Below are 15,403 nucleotides of genomic sequence, written 5' to 3' on the forward strand. Positions count from 1 at the left end.
ATTATACTCAAGCATTCAAGCATTCAAGCATTCCTTCAAGCAATTGATCATTTCAAGTCTCCATTCAAGGCTAAGTGTTGCATTCAAGTCAAGGATTCAACCATTGAAGAGGAGCTCACATACTACATGCTACAACATACAACATACAACATCTATACCTTCGCACATAAGGATACAAACATCCTTAGAACAAGGTATTAGTACTTATTTTACAGTCATTTACATTTACAGCACTTGCTCATTTCTTGGTTAATTCCAAAACTGGGGTTTGACCTAAAGGCAAACCCCTAATCCCTAACCCCCCAATCATCTTCGCTTTTTTGTGTGTAGGTTGCAGGTACGCGGTTGAAATTGAAGATCTGGAATCCTTGTGCAGAGACGAACAGATCCCCCTTCGTTTCGCAGATTTTTCGGAGGACCGTGGCGCCGGGCGCCATCGTCCCGACAACTTTTGCTCAAATTTGCAGGACAGCGCCGTATCGACATTTTACTGCTAATTCCAGGTCCGTAGCTTCATACTGTATCCCTATCTCAGTTTATAAGCGAATCTTTGTCACTTTCTATGCATTCCTAGCTTAATTCCTCTATGCACATTCTTTACAAAAGAGGGTAGCCTTGCTTTCTTAACCCTTGAAACACATTTAGCATCCAATCTTGCATTGCGTGGGATTGGATCTTGTGGGTTTCAACCCCTCTTTTGAATGTAAAGTCTCTCCCCTAAGTGAAAACCATCGAATCCTAGCGAACCTCCCTTCTCTCTCCTCGGAGTTGGAAGAGGGGAGAACAACTAGGGTTCGATCGCGATTTTCCGCTTTACATTTTGGTGAACCCGACGTGAACATCCTTTCTGATTTTTCATGCTTAGATCTAAAAAAATTGATTACATTTCCATGTTTGATCTTTTGCAAAATTTTAGAGGTGATTGCATAAAAACCCTAAATTTTCTTTTTAGTAATTGAACTTGCGAAATGTCTAAATGTTAATGCCTGTTTTAGATCTGCCCTTCTATTACAAATTATCAATTCATATTAGTGCTTTAATTCTGAAAATTAAGTGGTTAAGTGTCAAAACCCTAATTTTTGAAACCCTCTTGATTCAACCTTTGTCCGACAATTTCACTGATCAAAACATCTCCAAATCAGCTGTAACTTTGGATTCCGCAATAAAATCACAATATCTTTCATCCCTGAAAATTTGGAAAAAAGTTGCGAGGACCGTGGCGCCGAGCGCCATCGTCCCTGACATTTTTTCCAAAATTTCGGGAGTGAGATCTTACTGTGTTTTTCTGCTAAAATTTAGAATTTTGGCTGATTTTATCAATTATAACACCTTCAAAATTACAGTCAAAGTTGGTCTTGTGATTGCTTGGATTAACGCTTCTAATCATTCAAAAATCGTTGAAACTGAAATTTTGTGTCAAAATTGTGTTCTTACTGTCCTAAATCTGAAAAGTGTGTTTGCATTCATTCGAAATTTCAGTGCTTTATTCAAATTCTTGCAATTTGTGACTTTTGAAATTAAGTGCTTAATTACAACAACTTTAATTTCCGCTTTCAAAATTGAATTTTGCGTGAAATTGAGTCAATTTTTAAATTTCAAAATTTGCATTGCTTTTGACATTCCCTCTAAAATCATAAAATTCAAAATTTCAGTTTCCCTCTCTTTTTCAAAAATTCAAATTTTGCATTTTTCGACAATCTTGGTAGGGTTCAATTTTGAATTTGCAACTTTAATTTGGCCTATCTACAGATCGTAAAATCACTCAATTTTTTCAGATTAGCTCTAAAATCATCATACCTTTCATCCCTACAAATTTCGAAAAAAGTTGCAAGGACTGTGTTGCACTCCGAGCGCTATGGTCTCAGACATTTTTTCTGAAATTTCAGGAGACTGTCGTGATTGCATTTAACAGCTTAAATCCAGAAGATTGGCTGATTTTACTGAAAATTGCTACCTCTAAATTCAAAATCTTCTCTCTCTTTCTAGTGCATGAGTTTTACAACAATAAGCCCTACTTACACTATTCCTGTTAGACGAAGCCGTAGAATTAAGTCTTTCCGAGGTTTAACTACTGAGGAGATGGAACCTAATTTGAGTAGCCTTTTTAACGAGGACATGGGTAATTCCTCTAATCCTCCTAATGATGAAGAAGCTCTCCATGAGGTTTCTGAAGAACAACTTTCAAAATTGGATAACCAATTTGACGATTTTCACCAATGGATGTCTCATGAGTATCCCGATAGTCAAGCTCTTCCTTTAATTGAGGGTCTAAAACATATGCTTCAAAGTGATAAGAATGGAATTGATATTTTGTGTGGTATTGCACACATTGTGGATTCGAATGTGATGCCTATGAAGAGTTGTGCTGAAAATTTGGGTTATACACAACCTCCTACTCAAGTCAATCATTCTATTCCTTTGACAACTTCTATTGCTAGCATACCTACTTTTACATCAAACATAATGGCTACTTCTACACAAGACATTCCTCCTATGATCACCAGTCATGGGGGCAACCCTTCTTCTTCAATTAACCCTCTTCCTTCATTCAATCCGACTTCTTCATTCATTCCTTCAATGACTGTGCCTATTATATCACCACAAATGAACATGACGCAAGGGGGCAATTCATTTAACCATTCCATCCCTCCTTGTAGTATTCCTCCTGTCCAATCATCTCCTATGACTAATTATCATAGAGTCCCACCACCTTACTCTTTACCTTCTTTCAATAACATAACACCTCCATCTCAATCTAACACATCCAATATGAATTCTTCGACTGAAGCAACCATTAACAATCTAGCAAAAATTGTCTCTTCTTTACAGCAACAAATTGCCTCTATGAATCAATCTAAGTTTAGTGTGCCCACATTTGACGTTGCGAGCCCACTTTCTCTTGACATTGTTCGAGCTATCCCTCCTAAACATGTTGAAATCCCGCATTTGGAACTTTATAATGGTAAAGGAGATCCTCTAACACATGTTAAGACTTTTCAAACAATATGTACCGATTTTGCTTATGACCAAAGGTTGCTTGCAAAACTGTTTACTAGAACATTAAGAGATAAAGCCCTACAATGGTATTGCTCGTTGCCTTCCTATTCTATTACTTCTTTCGAACAACTTGCAAATGCTTTCATTCAACAATTTCAAAACAATATAAGTCCTAAAGTTACTTTGATTGATTTAATGCATTGTAAACAAGGTGTTAAAGAAAAAGTGACTGATTTCATTGGTAGATATAAGCATTTGTATGCTCAAATTTCTTTTCCAGTGCCTGACAATGATATTCAAAGAATCTTTATTTCTAATTTACAAAAATATATTCGAGACAAACTTCTGTTTTCTGAGTTTACTTCTTTCCAACAGTTGTGTGCCACTCTTCACAATTATCAACTAACTGTGAGTCAAATGGAACAATCACATCCTATGGCTCCGAGTGATAAGGGTGATAGTAGTCAACAACCATTTGGGAAGTTTAAACCGAATAGAGATTCCATCAAATTCAATGAAAACATCATCAACAACAATGTGAATGCAGCATCAGGTGTGCCTCCTATTTCTAAATTTTTCAAGAAAGAAAGAAAGTATACTCCTTTGAATGAATCATTGCATAGTATTATGAATAAGTTATTGGAACAAAATGTGCTTACTCTTCCTCCTATAAGACAAATTGATCCTGCAAAGATTACTTCACCTTATTTTGATAACAAATCTTTTTGTCAATTTCATCGTCAGCCTGGGCATGATACTGAAAAATGTTTTTCTTTAAAGGGTAAAATTCAAGATTTGATTGATAACAATACTATCTCTGCTTCTGGAGTGAATGATAAAGGCAACACATCTGTAGCTCCTCCTAACCAAAATCTTCAGATTTTCACTGATCCATTGCCTTCTTATACCTCTAATGCAATTGAGGCTAATGATTCCTCTCTCTCATTTGATGGTCTTGTGTCTATGACTCCGAATGTGATTATCTTTGTAGAGCAGCAAGAAATCCCTAAAGAACCTTCCATCACATTTGATTCCAGTGAAACCATTAGGGCACCTGATGGTCCTTTATACATAGTTGCAAAAGTTAAGAATACACCTTGCCGTGGAGTGCTTATTGATCCTTCGTGCATGATTAATGTTATTACTGAAGAATTCCTTTTTACTTTGCAATTGAATCAAGTGATATATGACAAAACAGATGTGATTGTGAAATTATTTGATGCATTTTCTTCTCCTGCAATTGGTTCTATTACATTGCCTATTGAGGTCCATAACAAATCTCTTGATGTGAACTTTGCTATTATTCCATCTTCCGAACAATTTCGTGTGAAGCTTGGCTATCCTTGGCTATCTTCCATGAATGCTATTGCTTCTCCTATTCATAAGTGTTTGAAATTTCCCCATAATGGTGAAGTTGTTACTGTCAATCATAGTCTCTTTAAACCAGCTGAAAGAACTTCTAGCATTCCTATTGATTACTTTTGGCCTAAACAATTCCAATCTCTTCCTCCGCGAAGTGATCATCTTTTCAAATCTTATCAAAAGTGGAAAACAGATATGATCCTATCTCTAAGTGAACCTAGAACACCTAAACTTGATATTCCTATCATTCTTGAGAAGGAAGTTCTTCCTTTGAAAGATAAAACTAATGTCTTTCCTCAAGAAGATTCCCAACCCATCCCTATGGATGTGACTATGTCTATGCCTAATAAACTTCCTAAGAGTGGACCTATACCTCCTCGTCATGATGGACTTGGTCTTCTCCCTAAACCAAAAATTCCTCCTTTATATGGAGCAGTTCCTCCTCCTTCTTTTTATAGAGAGAAGAGACCTTCTTCTTCTCCTATTATCCAGCCTAAGAGACCACAACCTAAACACCCAAGTGCTAAGGATGAGAACATTCCTCCTCCTCAATCTTCTCCACTTCCTACTAAGACTAGATGAAATCATTCTGCATGTGAACGCCGGCGAAAGCGTCATCTTAGAGCGCAAACTTTGCAATCTCCAAAAACACCTTCAACAAGCATTATTCCATTTTCTCCTCAACCGGACATTGAGCCTAAATCTCCTAAACATAAGATGCATGATGGTCTTGATCCGGTGCGAGTTAAAGATCCTATTTTTATAAATCTTGATGATGATATGGATGAAAATGTTATTCATGATGAAAATGTTACTTCTCTTGCTTCTGATAGTGAATATGAACTTGTTGATATTGATAACCATTTATCTAATGAATTTTCTAAAGCACTTATCCTAGCTCCTAGACAAGAACAATGTGGCTCGGAACATGAACATAGCCCGTGTTTGGATATTGTGATAGCTCCATCTGCTATGTTCGATGTTCCTCCTCTAGCGTGTTCCCTGCCTTCCTGAAACATTGATCAGCAAGATCGGGGGGTAGATGACGTGCTAGACTAGTTTCATTAGCATAGCAGATTCTCTCCCCCTCTCTTTTGTTACTTCTTCTATATGTTATTCTCATTCTTCTATTTGTTGTCCTTAGTGTTGTCTACTTGAGGACGATGCAAAGTATTGAGATCTCTCGATCTCTCTCATGTTGACTCAAAAGACACATGTGTTCCCTTCTTCTAGGTGACCTTCCTTGATTGGGGAATGAAGAACAATTATGCATACATACATATGATATACATGAATTATCATACAACATACTGATCCCGAGGAAAGCGAAGTCACCTCATGCTTTGTGTTTTGTGTCTATTATCCTTGGGTTTATCTCACACTGGGGGGCTAAATCTTTGCGATAACGTGCTCCTTTCCTTTCTCATTTCTTATGTGTATCACTACGTTAAAACAATCACCCCCAGTGAGGTGTGTGCGATTGCTTTAACGTAGGGGGGCATACATCCCGTTCATATCTTTTCAAGATACTTGAAAATTTTTGATATCTTTCTTGCATGACTCATAGTGAGGGAACTTTACTACTGACAGTCATGGTTCTTCCTCGTGATCTTCCCTTTTACTTTGTCAATCAAAGTCGTAAGATCCTTAGTCCACTGGGGGCTTGGTGTATCTTGCCTCCTTGACGTGGTGAAAGTCTTTCAATATTGTTTCCTTGTACTTTACCGGAAGTATGAGCATACATACTCCCGCTAAAGTGGGGGCTAAATGTAGCGTCCTAAAATTGCGACACTTGCAATTTCGACTGCATTTCGGTCTTTATGATGGCGACGCAACACGCAACCTGAATGGAGACCCCGAAACTTGCTCACGACACTGAAAACTGCATTTTTCAAGCACCCTGGCCTGAACCTCCTTGCACCCTGCTGTCTCGGGAGGTGGGACCAGAGCGCCCAGCGCCCTGGTCCTTCAGGACCAGGGCGCCCAGCGCCCTGGTCCCTGGGTCCTATTTTGGGCCCGGTCTCCTAAGGGGTCTCGGGTCTTTTTGTTTGCAATTTGGAAATTAACTTTCCTGGTCAGCCTAAGGTCAGGAAAATCAGTCTATCAGCCCTAAATGACAAGTATATAAACTACATTTTCCTCTTTCATTCGAGATGATGAAAAAAGCAGGGAAATTATACTCAAGCATTCAAGCATTCCTTCAAGCAATTGATCATTTCAAGTCTCCATTCAAGGCTAAGTGTTGCATTCAAGTCAAGGATTCAACCATTGAAGAGGAGATCACATACTACATGCTACAACATACAACATACAACATCTCTACCTTCGCACATAAGGATACAAACATCCTTAGAACAAGGTATTAGTACTTATTTTACAGTCATTTACATTTACAGCACTTGCTCATTTCTTGGTTAATTCCAAAACCGGGGTTTGACCTAAAGGCAAACCCCTAATCCCTAACCCCCCAATCGTCTTCGCTTTTCTATGTGTAGGTTGCATGTACGCGGCTGAAATTGAAGATCTGGAATCCTTGTGCAGAGACGAACAGATCCCCCTTCGTTTCGCGGATTTTTCGGAGGACCATGGCGCCGGGCGCCATCGTCCCGACAACTTTTGCTCAAATTTGCAGGACAGCGCCGTATCGACATTTTACTACTAATTCCAGGTCCGCAGCTTCATACTGTATCCCTATCTCAGTTTATAAGCGAATCTTTGTCACTTTCTATGCATTCCTAGCTTAATTCCTCTATGCACATTCTTTACAAAAGAGGGTAGCCTTGCTTTCTTAACCCTTGAAACACATTTAGCATCCAATCTTGCATTGCGTGGGATTGGATCTTGTGGGTTTCAACCCCTCTTTTGAATGTAAAGTCTCTCCCCTAAGTGAAAACCATCGAATCCTAGCGAACCTCCCTTCTCTCTCCTCGGAGTTGGAAGAGGGGAGAACAACTAGGGTTCGATCGCGATTTTCCGCTTTACAAATTGGTATCTGAGCTTTGGTCCTCTATGGGTAGAAAGCCTAACCGCTTGAGGAAAAGATTCTGAGGAATTCAAGATGATGAAGAAAGAGGGTCCCAAGTTCAACAAGGATAACTAAAAGATCTGGAAAGACAGAATGAAAATCTACATCAGAGGTCCTGGTGTACAATATTGGAAGAAAGTTTAAACAACATATGTTGCCCCTACCACTACTCCCTTGAGACCGGATGAACTCAGAGAGTAGAAACATAACATGCAAGCCCTAGAAGCTATTGTAAGTACTTTATCTAATTCAGAATATATTGATGTTCAAGGATTGGAAACTACAGGCGAGGTTTGGGAAAAGTTAGAGACAATCTATGAAGGATATGAGAATGTTCAAAGAGCCAAAGAGGAAAGCTTGAGAGGAAAGTTTGATGACATGATAACGCTTGAAGGAGAGAATATTGAAAAATATGGTCAGAGAATCAAATAAGTTGTTGCCGGCATAAAGAGTGCAGGAGGTAAAATAGAAGATGATGTAATAGTAATTAAAATGCTTAGAAGTCTTCAACCTCTGTATTGTATAAGAGTATCAGAAATCCAATAACTTAGATTTATTTCAAAGGATAAGGTAACTGTTGATTCATTGATTGGTAAGCTTACAACTTTTGAGTTAAATAGTTTTGATAATAGTTTGACAAAATCTACTGAATCTACCTTTAAAGCTTCTATTACCGGTTCATCTGCTAGAAAGGAAAAGATATATGTCAAAATCATGAGTACACGAAAAGTCATGGAAGTAACCAGGGAAATGAAGATAATGAAGATCAAGTGATGGAACTTGAGGCACTGGTAAGTATAAAGGAAAACTACCTTTGAAGTGTTTCTCTTGTAGTAAAATTGGTTATATTGCTGCTAACGTCCCTAACACTGATAAGAAAGAAAAGTTTAGAAGATTCAAAGGAAAGGGAAAAAAAAAATTGTTATGCTGCAGTAGATGAAGGAGTGAACGATGAGGAGTCTGAAGATGAGGATGACAATGAAGAAATTGTGTTTATAGACATGAAGGAGGAACTATCAAATGAAAGAGCACTAGTATCTCATATGGAGAATAGTGATGAATGGATTATAGATAGTGGCTGCTCACACCACATGACTAGAGATAAAAGTAAGTTCATAACCCTTAATGAATTTGATGGAGGTGTTGCTAGATTTCGAAACAACTCTCCTTGCATGGTGAAAGGTAGAGGTTCAATATGTCTAAATGGGAAGAGTAATGCTGATGATGTATTTTGGGTTGATGGTCTTAAGCATAATCTTTTAAGTGTTGGTCAACTCAATGATAAAAGGTTATTTGCTCGAATTTAAGAGTGGAGTCTACAAACTTCTTGGATTTAATGGTGAACTGATTGCTACCGGGAAGAAAACTAGAGGTAACTTATTCCATTTGAATAGTAATATTAATAATTGTCTAGTTGCAAGAATGGAAGATAGTTGGTTATGGCATAAAAGATGTTGTCATGTTAATTTTGATAATTTGGTTAAGATAAGTAAGTCAAGTGTTGTAAGAGGATTACCCCAACTTGTCAGATCAGATAGTGTGATATGTAAAGATTTGTCAAATTGGTAAGATGACCTCTATTTATTTCAAGAACAAGAATTGTATTTCTGAGAATATTTTAGATTTGGTACATAATGATCTTTGTGGCCCTATGAGAACAAAGAATTATTACGGTGATAGGTATTTCATGATCTTCACCGATGAATATTCTAAAATGATGTGGGTGACATTTCTGAGAGAGAAATCAGAAGCATTTAATAAATTTAAATTATTTAAAGCTTTGGTTGAGAAGTAAACCGGTAAGAACTTGAAGTGTTTAAGATTAGACCGAGGAGGTGAATTCACATCTGATGAATTTGTTAAGTATTGTGATGAAAAGGGTATAAAGAGACAAATGTCTGCTCTGAGGACACCACAATAGAATGGAATAGCAGAAAGGATGAATAGAACAATAGTTGAAGTTGCAAGAACCCTGTTATTGTAGGGTAATGTATCCAAAATGTTTTGGAGAGAAGCGGCTAGTACTGTTGTATACACTTTAAACCGGGTACTAGTAAAAAGAGGTAACAATAAGACACCCTGTGATCTATGGTATAGAAAAACCCCTTGTGTTAGTTATTTTAAAATATTTGGAAGTCAATGTTTTATCAAGAGAGATAACTACACTAAGAAATTTGATGTAAAATTTGATGAGGGAATTTTTCTTAGTTACTCTTCTAAGAGTAAAGCATATAAATGTTACAATAAGAGAACTGAGAAAATTGTTGAAAGTGCTAATGTAAAAGTTAGTGATCTACCTGATAAGTCTAAAGGTACAAGCATATCAAAACCTAAAAAGGATGATAATGAGGAAAAGTTTGTGATCATTGAACCAAAAGAAAAGAATAATGAAGAATCAACAAATCCAAAATTGGATGCTCAACCGGTAAGCATTGATAGTGAGGAAGAAGATGTAAAACCGATACATGCAATACCTAGATATGTCAAAATTGAATCATTCACAAGAGTAGATAATTAGTAATAAGAATGCAGGTGTACAAACCAAGAGAAAGATCTGAGAGAACTCATGTTTAATATCTACAATAGAACCCAAGACAGTTAAGGAAGAACTAAAGGATGTTGATTGGGTGAATACAATAAATGAAGAATTAGATCAAATTGAAAAGAATCAGACATGGTCACTTGTTCCTAGACTGGAGGATAATAATGTAATTGGAACAAAATGGGTCTTCAGGAATAAATTGGATGAAGAAGGAATAATTGTAAGAAACAAGGAAAGGTTAGTCTGCAAAGGGTATGCTCAAGAGGAAGGTGAGGATTATGGTGAAACATTTGCACCTGTTGCTAGATTAGAAGGAGTAAGGATGTTGTTGGCATTTTCTGCATATAAGGGATTCAAAGTCTACCAAATGGATGTCAAGTCAGCCTTTCTAAATGGGATTCTAGAAGAAGAAGTATACATTGAACAACCAGATGGATTTTCCTTGATTGAATATAAAGATATGGTGTGTAAATTGCACAAAGCTCTATATGGTTTAAAGCAGGCATCAAGGGCATGGTATGAGAGATTAAATACACATTTGATCAAAATTGGATTCCAACATACAAGTGAGGACAACAACATTTATTTGAATACTGATGGAAACAAGACGTTGATAGTAGAAGTGTTTATTGATGACATAATTTTTGGTGGAAATGCTGACATGTGTATGGACTTTTGCTGATATAGTGACAAAGGAATTTGAAATGTCTCTAATCGGTGAAATTAAGTTCTTTATTGTCTTACAGGTTCAACAATTGGATGGTGGTATCTTTATTTTTCAGACCAAGTATATCAAAGAGATGTTGAAGACTTTCAGCATGGAAGACTGCAAACTGGTAGGGACATCGATGGTGACTTGTTGCAAGTTGTCAAAGGAAGATGATTCCCCTACTATAAGTGAAAAAGAGTACAAATCTATGATTGGCAAGATACAATATGTTGTCCATAGAAGACCTGATATTGCTCATGTTGTTGGATTAGTGGCTAGATTTAAAAAGAAGCCTAAAGAGAGTCACATGGTGGTTGTAAAGAGAATTTCCCAGTATCTCAAAGGCACAGTAGACTATGGTTTATGGTATCCCTATAAAGGAGATTTTACTTTGGATGTCTTTATTGATGCTAAATGGGTAGGTAATGTGAATTATTGGAAAAACACAATCAATGGAGCTTTTCTACTTGGAGTAAGAATAGTGGCATGAATGAGCAAGAAACAAACTTGTGTTTCTCAATCGACAGCTGAAGAAGATTATGTATCTGCATCCATGAATTGCATGCAGGCAATATGGATGAGACATGTGCTAGAAGGATTCAAGATAGATATGTCTGAACCAATGACTATCTATTGTGATAATATAAGTGCAATAAACATTTCTAAGAATCTAGTACTTCATTCTAGAACCAATCACATTGAATTGAAGTATCACTTCCTAAGGGAATGATTTTAAGAAAAAGAGGTGAAGATAGAATATGTGAAGAGTAAAGATCAGTTAGCTGATATCTTTACTAAACCCTTACCGAAGGCTACCTTTGAGTTTCTTAGAGGTAAACTAAGGGTTAGACCCCTACATCGGAAGAACTAGAATGATGGAGAACCATCAATCCTATGGATTTCATGTTTATTTTTATTGTAAGGATTCATGAAGGTGCAGGCTACTCCTTTAGGAGACCAAGTTTGATGAGAATTTTTGATTTAATGCTTTATTATAATTTTTCTGATTTGAATAGTAGACATGATGGAAGATGCAACAACATAATTGAAGACAAGTGATGCATTTACATCTTTGGTATTATTGTCAAAGGGGGAGAAGAAAATAATAGAAAACAAATATGGAAGATATGGGAGAAGTTGAAGATTAGAAGATCAAATCGAAGAAGCATTAGCTAAGGGGGAGATGACAAAAGGAGGATAACTGACATATGATGTGATATCGGCAAGCTAGTTGCAGATGATGATGTTACTCTGATTGTATATTTGATTGGTGTTTCCATTAATGCAAAGGGAGAAATTGTTGGCATTTGGCATAACTGATGCAGATGAGGTGATGCAGTTGAAGATGGATGATTGCACTGTTAAAGGATAGATTCTATTTGTGATGATGAGGTTGAGATTTTGTGTATAGATGACATGATAATTTATTTGTGTTGTCATTGATGGAAATTGATATCAACTAATTTTATTTATGTTCCCGATGTCTTGTTTTGTCATCTAACCAGAAGACAGGGTTTATCAGTAGTGAACTAAAGTTTGTGAAATAGGACTTTAACTGGTAAAGCAGAGATGTTTTGATTGGATCCGATGATTGGTGATGATTAGTGATTTGTGGTTGGGATGGTGAACTTGTATCCTGGAAATGTCTATCTAACCAGAACCAAAACTTGTGGAGATTACCGAAAGGCGTGTTTCAAATTTCTAATGAATTTTTCCTAAGGTTTTAGTAGGGTTTAAGACTGGTGAGGAAATCATCAAACTGGTAATGATTTTTTTTATGACGATGATTGACGGTGAGTCTACATGAAGTTGGTAACATGACACAACCCGCATGAAATATTTAATTGTTGTTTTGGCATGATTCAAGGAAGAATTTATTGGGAATCAGTGAAATGCTTAGTAGAGTGTTTTGAGGATACAAATTGGATTTTCGTGATGGGTTATGATCAACCAATGGTTGATATTGCATTGTAATTTGTTGTAATGATTTGTATAGCGATCTGTGATGATGTCTTATGATTTGAATTGTAAATTCATAATGTAATTAGGGTTTTTGGTTGACCTAGTTGAGATGGCTATTTAGGATGACACGGTTGATGTTTATTGTGTTGGTGGTCTTAGAGAATGTGTTAAGCTGTCTAAGTGAAGTGTGAGATTTTCCTGAGAGTCGCAAAGTGTTGTGTATAACTGGATCTAATCAAGCAAGTAGAGAAGTGCAAGTAATAGATCATTTTCTTACTGTTGTTCCCTAACAGTTATAGTAGGTTAAATTGCTTAACCGGGTAGGTCCTAATAGGTCTTAAACATTTTTAAGTCCCCTAACAAGGCAGTGCTCAAAAGAGAATTAAATCCTCTCATGAGGTTGATCCTAACAGATAATCAAGCTCCTAACCGGGTTGCAAGGCAAATCCCCTAGCCGGCTGAATCCTAACAAGGTCTACTCCTAACTAGGCATATTGTAAGTTCCTAACAGGACGTACTTCAAAAGAGTACAAATATTTGTGGGTGCCAACTCCCACCATGGTTTTTCCCTATTTGGGTTTCCATGTCAAAAACTTATGGTGTTCATGTGTGGAATATTTTTCATGTGATATGCTTGTTTATGTTTCATTTCATGCATTATTTTTGGGACACCGGTTATGATGTTTTATTAGAAGTTTATTAGAGGTTACTGATACTGATAAGGAGTTTTTTGAGAAAGTATTTGATCTGATTGATAAGGTTAATGAGTTGGTAAATGATCAAGTTTATATGATTGCTTTGGTGGTGAAAGTATTGATAGTTGTGGTAAATGGTTTGATTAATGTGTTAAGAAAATTTGATAAAGAGGTTATTAGATATTATTAAAGAAGTTGAGATATTTGTTAAATGGTTTCAGATCTGAGATAAAAAAAAATTTGAGTTAAAGTTTCAATTGGTCTTAATACTGATTCACCCCCCCTCTCAGTATTAACCAGATTCTCATAGGATTAACACACTGACCCAATCTATATCAAATCAAATTGGATCTCATCTCTGAGATTGATAACCTACAACAAAACCAACAACACCACCATATCTCATCCTTTCTATACCCATTTACTAAACTTAGCAAATTGCAAAGTAGTCATCAACCCTACTTTATGTCAATCACAATAAATGATCCAGCTATTTCCTTCTCTGAGTTAATAAGAAGATTAGATGTCCTTCTTTGATCAACTCATCAAGAACCTCATCTTTCTATCTTCTTTGAGTCACAATCCTCTGCACATGACCCATGATTTTTGTAGTCTGTATTAAATGTCGACACAATCACCAACTACCTCGACAATGCACCATTCACTTCCCACTGCATAATTTCCACCTGGAATCCACACATTATCTTTTTTGGCATCCAACTTAGTTCACTGTGTCGGTTTAGGCTCAGGAACCGACCAAAAACTCACTATTGGTGATCACCTTATACTACCAGTTATACAATAACTGGTTAACCTTTGTGTCATGCTCTTCTCTATTATGCCAGTTAGGTCATGTTATCCTAGACCGAACTTGCCAAACCACAACACATGCTTAGAGTGAGTCACTATGCACATCTCCATCTGATGAGAGTCCTTCACTTTGTCTCTTTGTTATCTTACCAGTCGCCTTACCTATTGTTTGACACAACATGTCAACAAAATCTAATGCAGACCTTATAGAACACCAGTAGATATGTTTACCTATTGACAATACTCCTATTTGCATACTAGTAACACCCATGAGAATGCCATGCCAACAATCTTCAACTATTTGCAACTATGGTAACACAAATATCTATTTGCATCCCGATTGACATGAGAATCTCAGAATGAAACCATGTCTGCAATTGTTAATCCTTTCCTTCTCCTTCATTAGCTTGGACCTTATCTCAAATGGTTTCCTAAAATAGAAAATTCATCACTTCTTATCCTTCCTTTTCTGTCTCGATAGATCATCTTGCCTTCTCTTGTTGATCTGGTACATATCTTGTTTCATATACTAGAGGCTTCCTCATGATTCACTTTGGTCATCTAGTATAATCCTTCAACCTTCTACCTTTAACTTCTTTGATTGTCTTATCCCTAAGGGTTATGATGTATTCCATGCATGTTGTGTGAATCTAAGTATTACCACCAATCGGTGGGAGTAGATGGACCGATGCACTTAATCTGCCAACACTTGGTGCAAATGGATCTTTGTTACCTGCCAGCCAACAACTGGTGGCAACTGCTTGACATTACATTGCTCACTCTACTTCTGGCATTGCACTACTATAACTTTACTAAAATTGAGAAGATACATCTTCAACTAGACATATGACCTGGTAACCTTCCCACTTGTCTTCCTTTCTATCCAGCATAATTTTAGTCAGTCTTGTCTTCATTTGGTGATAGCATCTTCATCCAGTGGGAGTCATGCTAGTTGACATCACACTTGAATACTAGTTGCCTGCATATTCTTTATTAGATCAACCTTGCTTGCTTACCGGTTGACAAAATCACAATGCCAACACATTACTTACCGGTTGACATACCATACCAGTCTCCATTACTTACTCACCGATCAACATTCCATACCGGTATCCAATACTTACTCACTAGTTAACCCCAACTTGTAACATACCAGTTGAAATCCCATACTTACTGGTTACATGCTATTCTGGTTGACATCTATGATAACACAATGCCAACAAAGAGTCTTATGATCAACTTCATTGATTTGAGCACCTCAATGTCCACTCGATGTGATGACTTGAAAGAGAGAGAGATAA

The sequence above is a fragment of the Cryptomeria japonica genome, chromosome 1, assembly GCF_030272615.1.
Source record: "Cryptomeria japonica chromosome 1, Sugi_1.0, whole genome shotgun sequence".
NCBI lineage: Eukaryota > Viridiplantae > Streptophyta > Pinopsida > Cupressales > Cupressaceae > Cryptomeria > Cryptomeria japonica.